Source organism: Nestor notabilis, unplaced genomic scaffold (genome assembly GCF_000696875.1).
Source record: "Nestor notabilis isolate BGI_N333 unplaced genomic scaffold, ASM69687v1 scaffold16727, whole genome shotgun sequence".
NCBI lineage: Eukaryota > Metazoa > Chordata > Aves > Psittaciformes > Psittacidae > Nestor > Nestor notabilis.
The window spans coordinates 16,684-24,769 of record NW_009935287.1 but is presented as its reverse complement, the minus strand read 5'-3'; the positions used below and the strand labels follow the sequence as shown (position 1 = coordinate 24,769).

Below are 8,086 nucleotides of genomic sequence, written 5' to 3'. Positions count from 1 at the left end.
CGGGCAGTGGTTGAGTCGTTACCATTCTGAAGGGAGAAGGGCCGGGAGTGAGGGCCCGGAGCCGGGGTGGGGTGGGCCTGTGGCATTGCGCCGCTGAACTCTGCAAAGAGATGCCGTAATTCCGCACAAGGTGAAATGTTCTCTGAACGTCTTCTCATCGTTTCAGGAGTCCCCGAAGTCTACCAAAAGCACCACAAAGGCTGGCAGCAGCGGTGGCGGGAAGGATGGCGGGGCAGAGAATTCAGAAGAGGTAAGGCTTTTTCCTTGGATGCAGCAGTGTGCATGAGGAGGAATGACATCTTTAGTTCTAGCTGCTCCACGCTGCTCTACCAGATAACATGTGTCACTGGGATTGTAAGGAAGCAGAGAAAACGGTAGCCAAGACTGAAGTTAAAATGAAGTTAGTTCGCCTTGGAACTTGTCCCAGAGGGAATGATGGCTATGGAAGACAAGATGAGTCTCATGCCCTACAGCCCTGCACAAAGAAGTTTGTCATGGAGCTGGTGGTGAGCGCTGCTCACAGAGGTGTGCAGAGGGTGACAGGTGGCTGCGGAGAGGAAAGAGCCACGGTTATCAAGAAGGAGGAAGCCTGACAGACGGGAGCATCTTCCTTGCTCCTGTCAGAGCAAAGCACAGTAAACTCTGTTGACACCTTGTGTCAGAGTGGGAGTTTATGAGGAGCAATAGAAAAGGAACATGTTCTTCTGAGGTGTTTTCTGGGGGAGTGATACTAGGAAGGAATGGGTAGGACACGTGAAAATATAGAGGTAAACTGCTGGAGATGAAATGGCTCTTTGACAGAACAGCCTTGTTGCTGAGCACATTACTCACAAGAAGGCACAGTCTGTATTCCCAGCTGTGCAGAGTCTCTTTCGCTCCCGGTTTCACGTTGCCAAGCTGGATGTGTTAGAATGGCCTCAGCAGAACGTGATAATGTGATAAGCTGTGCTTAGAATTAGCAAAATTCAGGTAAACTAGAACTTTTCTGGTAGATTTGAGTATGTGCTTGAAACCAGCATGGTTGTGGATTTTGAGACTTGGCTCTGAAGAGTGTGCCCAAGGGAGCACGCATGTGTGTGTGGGGTCATTTATTTATTAATACTACAATTTAGCAAATGAGCTGGGCCACTTCTGTGTCCATAGAAGCCTCTGTGCTCCAGTCTTGTCTAGAACACGTTGCACTTGTAGTGTGGAAGATGGGGGATAGGAGACATGCAAGGCTAATGAAGAGCAGGAAGAAACCTGTAGTTCAGTGGGGAGGTTGTCAAGAAAAGGTCATTTTAGAGTCTTCTTCAAAGCACATACCTGTGTTGCAGAGCCTCAGAAAACATCCCTGTTACCAGCCACTCGGTTTCAGGGTCCAAGCTGTGCTTATGCCCAACCTGCCACATGTCCAGCAAGAAATGAAAAGCTGAGTTCGCTTGCCTTGGAGCACGTAGCAGTTTTGCAGATCCTGTTTTTACTTCCCACCCTGATTTTGGCCTCTGCCCATCTTATTTTGTGTGTACAGCTGAAAACAGCTTGCTGGGAATGCTGTCTGCCAGCTCTGAGGAAGTGAGAGGACTCCTGTGCTGGCATCATGGGGTCAGGCTTACCTTCTATTTGTTTGGCACTCTTTGGCTGCTGAGCTCACAGCTCTGGGGAGAGGAAGGGAAGCCTAGGGCTTGCAATGCAAGGGTGATGGATAGCCCTCAGAGCAGAGCACTGATGTCCCCATCCAAATCAGCACTGTGCTGTGCTGCTGCTCTCCTGGTTACAAGTGGTGCAGTAAGAAAGGAAGAGTAGTGCAGGCTACAAGCTTCCTTCTGCGACCTGAGATGGCACGTAATGTCTGGTCATGCCTGGGCACAGGAGAGACTTAGAAGTGATGCGTCTAACCTTCCCTCCCACAAAACATATGCAGCCACTTCCTCATACTCCAAAGAAAATCCAGCCCTTCTTTAAGATGGAAAGCTGGGTCTCCTTTGATCATAGGAACAGAGAGCAGAGCAGAAAGGAGCCACCTCTGCAGTGTGCGCTGCCACTGGTCTCTTCTCCCTTTCCCTGTTGAGCCCGCAGTGAAGTTTGTTTTCTGTGGGTGCTTTCCTGTCTCTGGACTGCTCTGCTGCAGAATGGAAGAGAGCTCCTTGCTTGATAAGAAGAAATGTATGCCAGTTTGAATGCGATTTTCCTGCTCTTCAGGAAGAACAGAAAGGTATTTTGACTTTCACATTGGGGGACTGTGAAGAATTAGGTAATGTGTGCTGAGAGACTCCTTCCTTGTGTCAGAAGCAGGAGGTGGTTTGACTCATGAAGCACCAGGAGTGGTGTTGCCTGGTGGGGTTGATGGGCTGAGCCTGGATGCCTCTGATGCCATTGTGAGAGTTTTGTACCCTGTAAATTCCTCCATGGAGTTATGGTTGTTTGATTGCCTTTTTAAGGGTGAAACTTGTGTGCACCCAAGAGAATTGTCTTTTTTCTTCAGATCACAATAGGTGCTTAATGGGCTTGCAGGAGGAGAACAGCATTTGGGCAGCCCTTTTCCAGTATGCACCTTCCTCCCTGCTCCTTGGAGCCCTAATTTATCCTGGTCCAGAAAGCTGTGACTTGTTTTGCAGGCAAGTTGGCTGGCTGGTGGAATGAGTAGTTTGTTGAAGAGCAGCTCTGGTTTGACACACCTGAGCAAGTGCAGCAGACAAGGACCTCCTATGGGGATCTCCCTATGGCTGAGGGAGATGAAGAGGCTCGGAGCCAGTCCAGAAACCCTTAAGCATAGTGCTTTGTTCTCTGCACTGAAGGAACTTTTAGTGAAACTGATCTGGAAGGGCAGATATGTTCAAAAGCAGACGCATCCCCATGAGGGAAGGCAAGTGTTTTGAGTTCCCTCCTAGGTACAGGGGTATTGCATTGCTCTTTTAGATGCCCGTCTTAGGGGGAAGCTGTCTGAGGTGAAGAGCCAGCAGAGCTTGGCCAGCCGCTGACTTTGGAGGGGGCAACGTGGGGGGGCGGTTTACTCAGGAAGAGACAGGAGCAGGAGAGAAATCATGAGAGCAGGGAATGGGAGATAGAAAGGTTTGTTTAGTTCGTTCCCTTTGGAAAATAAGGAAAATATGAATGGAGGAATTTCTGAGTGGCTGTTTATAGGGGAAAAAAAAAAAAAAAAAAGAAATAATACCAGAGACCAAGGCAGCTTGAATGAGAGGATGAGAAAGAGTTACTTCTCCTGACCAAAAAGCCTGGGAGAGGCTGGGTGGGGAGGAGAGTTAATGACCTGGAAGTGGGAGCAGGGATTAGCAGCAGCAGTAAAGAGGAGTTGCTCTGCAGCCTGGAGGGCAGCTTGGAGCCTTGCTGATGAGATCTGCAGCTTTGAGAGAGGGTGCTTCTTTTCACTGAGCTGCTGTATTACGTGTTTTGCAGATATCTCCATGGGGCTTGTTACTGCGGTACCTGAAATTCATTATTCAGAGACAGGCGTTACAGTGTGTTGATGTTACTTGTGAGGCAGAGAGCTGGCTTTTAATAGGGAGCTGTGTAACAGCAGACAAAGAGAGCAGGTACTGACTTGAGGGATGGGAAGGGAAGAGTCATCTGAGGAGGAGGAGCTGAGAGCAGATCTGGGCTGAGGAGCTTAGCAAGCGGGGGATGCTCAAGGGACCAGTGAGGCAGAAGGGCTTTCCCAGTGGCAATGCACCCAGCTGTGGGAGGAGAGCCTGCAGAGGTGAGGTCATACGCGGGCAGGAGAGCAGTGCAGAGGCTGGCACAGCTCAGGCTGGCTGTGGGGGAAGAGGGTCTCTGTCCTTGGGAGCCCAGAGTGAAGAGAAATGGCACAGAGCAAGCCCAGGGCCTGGGGCTCATTGACATGTGCCGGCAAGTTCCTAGCAAGGGGAGGAGAGACGATGGGAACTGGTGGGGAGGAAGCACTGTGGAGCCAGGGAGCCTGTGCTTGGGGGTGTTTGAACGTGGTTGCAACTGGGGCTGTTGGCAGGAGTAGCTGCTCCACTGCAGCAGGTGAGGTGGGGCTGCTGCTCTGTTCTCTGGGCAGCTCCACACAGGAGAACACAAACCGTGTTCTCCCAAGCCTTGCCGTGATGGGGTGGGCCTGAGCCCTGCCTGTCGAGGGCACTGAGCCTCCTCAGGTAGGTGTGCTGCAGCCATGGAGTGGTCACCTGGTGCTGGTGTCAGGGATGCAGTCTGTGAGGTTGATAGCTGTGCATTAAGAGAAAAGCTTTCCGCTTTAGAAGTCTCCTGTGTTTTCAGGAGTGGAAACTTAAAAGAAGAAAGTGTCGGGGAAACTTAAAACAAACCTCTTTGGATTCCTGAGGCCAAGGTAGGAGTTGTTGAAGGCAGAAGGAGAGCAGGCCTGCCACAGGAAGCACTTCCTGAAAGCAAGTGTTCAGCTTGATGCCAGAAAGTCCGTATAGAAGCAACCTATCCTGAAACCTATTCTAAATGCCTCTGAGCACTGCAGCTCTCCCCCCATCACTGGATTTTCTCTACCAAACTCACTTGTGTGAATTTTGCGTGTTTATTTCTGTTTCTTAAATAGCTATGTAGCAGCTAGACCCGAAGCTGTGCTTTGTCTCTCTTCATGCCTTCAGCTGTTGAAGACTGTGGAAGCTGGTGGCAAGGAATTTTCTAGAGCCCTGATGAAGGCAGTGTGGCCACAGCCTGTTAGCCTGGAGTACACACACCATGGTCAGAAATCAGAAAATGGCTTTTCTGGGCGGGTGGGGAGTGCACAGGCATGTCCTGACAGCTCGGAGCACCCATGTGTCCTGGTTCCATCAGTGTTCCCCATGAGGCTACTGATGTATCTGCCATTTCCCTCTGTACTGTCTTTTTTCATAATTCAGATTTTGCCCTTATTCCCTGTGGAAGGAGACTGATGTAGAGGACTAGCCTTCCAAAAAGCATCTGGGCAATATTTGAGTGTCTCATGCAGCCCTGATACCCAAATATTCAGGGTCAGGAATGAACAACTCACTCTTGGAAGGTTGTCAACAAGGATTCAGCATAACTTCACTGAGCTGAGACCGCTGTTCAGGATATGTTGCCTCCAATTTGTAGTCTGGGCCTGCTTTGTCTGATAGACACGGCTGTTTTCATTACAACCTCATCTTGCTCCCTCTTCTCATTGTGGAACAGTGCTGCTTCATGAAAAGAATCAGATCAAATCTAAACTGAAGAGAGTTCAAATGTTATTTTCACTTCAAATCTTATTGGCTCTCTTGTTGGCTTGGAGTTGAGCATGAATCAGAACCCCTTAAGATTTCCTTCAAGCAGAGCCAGACCAGAATAAAATATTTCTGATTTCTGGTTCAGAGTAGGGGCTTGACAAAACAATTGGTGTTTTGTGGTAGGCACTGTTTTGCACAGGGAGTCTTTGCAATCTACAGATCAGGATCTGTAGAACAGTGTCTCCTTGTAGGCAGCTTTCCCTATTCCCACCTTGCTGTCTCTCTGCATGCTGTGGGTACAGTAACTCTTGCACTGTGGTGCTGTGCTTCACGCCTTTGGAAACCATCAGGCCTCAGTAAGGACTGTGCAGGGTAAGCTGCAGCTCAGCTGCTGCTCACAGGAGGAGACTGGCCATAGCTCATTTGGAGGAGAACTCTAATGAGCTTCTGCACTGCTGGTGCTCTCCCTCAAAATTGGTGTTCTCAAGGGGTGTGTTTGTATTGCTGTGCTTATGTGGCAGCTGGGAGTTCCTGGAGGAAGGGGGAGGTGATGTCCAAGGATTTCACCCACTTCTGCTCTCCATGCATTGCACCATCCCTGTTGTGTTCTAAACAGGTTCACTCTGCAACTCCTTGGCTTTGTGCACCAGTGGGAAGAATGTGGCAGAGCTGAGGAAGGGAACACTGCTGGGCTCACACAGCAGGGCCAGAGTAGGCTGAGTGCTGTCTGCAGCTGAGCTCTCTGCTGTAGGGTTCCTGGTGGGTTGTTGCCCTGTTCCACATTAAGTTTTCCCGTGAGTTGGGTCAGTTACTGAGCCATTGTGGCCCAAGTGGGACTGGAACCAGTAGAGCTTCTGCGAGGTCAGAACAGAGCTGAGCTGAGCAAACACTAGCTTGAGTTTCTGGTCACCTACTGAAAACAAGAAAGTGCCTCTGTAAGTGGGAGAGGAATGCTCAGGCAAAAAGTTTGTGTGGCTAAAAGGGCTGATGTGGAAAAAGCAAATGAAGCCCAGACATCAGCAAGGCTGAGACAAGGTGGAGATGGAGGGAGCAACCAGGTCAGGCTGGGAAAGCCTGAGGTTTGGGTATGGCCTTTGTGGTTTGTAGACTCCTGGTCTACGAGTGCAGCAGTGAGCTTAGTGGTGTTCACTGTTGCCTTCCCAGGGCCATCATGTCTGCTCTCTACTGCCTGCTGCTTTGCTTTTTCTAGGTGATTCCCTGCACAAGGATAAGGAGCAACTTGCTAGTTTTCAGAACTTCTTTGCTGTGTACTGTACAGGGATGCAATTGGGGGCAACAACACACTCAAATTACTGTTTCGGCCACAGAAAGTTCTCATTTCTGCTTTTTTTTGTGACAACAAGCTCCTCTGAACTTGTTGCAAGGCATGGATTTGCTGTCCATATCCCTGGCAGCCACTGTGCCACGAGGCTCTGGTGTCTCTGTGGTGCCTCACAGCCATGAGTAAAACTGATGTTCACTTTGCAGGTATGGTACAAATGCAACTAGCAGGTCTGGAGCCCTGCAGGAGCAGGTGAGATGCACCAAACTGTAAGTGCATCAGTGAAAAACATGCCTGGTTTCTTCGGTGCAAGATGCTGACGGTGTCTGATGGCTCTTAGCTGAAAGCTTATGGGTTGTTTTATTCTCTTCTCAGGAACAGCAGCAGCAGCAGCAGCAGCCACCAACTTCAAATAAGCGGCCCAGTAACAGCGCTCCCCCCCCAACCCAGCTGAATAAGATCAAGTACTCAGGGGGACCCCAGATAGTGAAGAAGGAGCGCAGGCACAGCTCTTCCCGCTTCAATCTGAGCAAAAACCGGGAACTCCAAAAGCTTCCAGCCCTTAAAGGTAAGGAAGCTGCCCAGTGGGGTTGACCTGCATGACAAGCAATGCCTGCTGCGGGCAGACTTTGGTGGTGTAACAGCTCTTGCCAAAGTGACCCTGGCAGCATCCTGCCAACAGTGCAGCCAGGATGATTCTGGGAAGGGTGCTTGGCTTGGCAGTGGGTAGAGGATCAATGCTGGATAACCTCAAAGGAAAGGAGGTTGCTCAATGTGAACTTCACTACTTACCTTCCCACTTGAACTGATTTAAATCCTTGTGTTTATATGTGCTTAGGATTGCCTCAGATTCTTCAGGAGGTTGTGTAGGATGGTGGTGAAGTGCAGAGACCCTTGTGCAGTCTCTTGGTTCTACATCCACCTGTTCCCTGGAGAGGACCAGGCCTCCTCCTCCTTGTGTTTCCATTGCAAATTGTGGTAGTGCTATTGAACTTGTCCACCTTCAGGCAATTACCCAGCATTAGCAGTTAGTCTACATAATGGTGCAATTAAACATGACTTAAGTGTGAACAAGGAGAAAGCATTTTCATCAGTCACTCAGTCAGACCCTTTCCTGACATTGCCCACAGAAACAGGCAGTTTCTGTGGGCAACGGTGAGCAACTGCCTTGCAGATCAGCAGCCACTTTCCAAGCAAGAGGTTAAGTTTGCCTAATTGGCCTTTGCAGTGCATAGTTCCCAGTGGCAACATATCAAAAAGAGAATGCTGTTAATGTAGGGCCTCTGCCACCTTGGCCCCTCTCTTCTGGGCTGCTCTCTGGGAAGAGGGTTAGCCTGCTTCCTTTGTTACTGTGGGGTGCAGGGCATGGGTGTCCCTGCTCTGTGATGGGAGCTAGTTCTTTCTCCAGTGTACGTTGTACTGGGACGGGATCAGTGCTTGTCAGATCAGAAACTGTTACCATGTTTGATATTGCCTTACAGGATAGTTGCTCCAGAGGCCTTGCAATCCCCCTGCCTCCACTGTCCCATCTCCATAGCAGGATAACACTGCCTCTCCCTCTTCCTCCACCAGCTCAAGGAGGACTGTGACAGGGGAGGGGAAATGCAGGACAGGGAGCAAACCACACTGATTCCTGGGCAAACCAGGA

At 50.0% G+C, this 8,086-nt stretch overlaps 1 protein-coding gene across 1 annotated transcript in view; it reads left to right on the top strand.

Moving 5' to 3' along the window:
• Window positions 1–6,840: 6,840 nt before the first annotated feature.
• Window positions 6,841–8,086, top strand: part of PPP2R5D (protein phosphatase 2, regulatory subunit B', delta) — a 15,273-nt gene continuing 14,027 nt past the window's right edge. The window contains exon 1 of the mRNA XM_010017775.1: window positions 6,841–6,937. The gene's annotated coding sequence lies outside the window, so the exon portion shown is untranslated. The remainder of the gene's footprint in view (window positions 6,938–8,086) is intronic.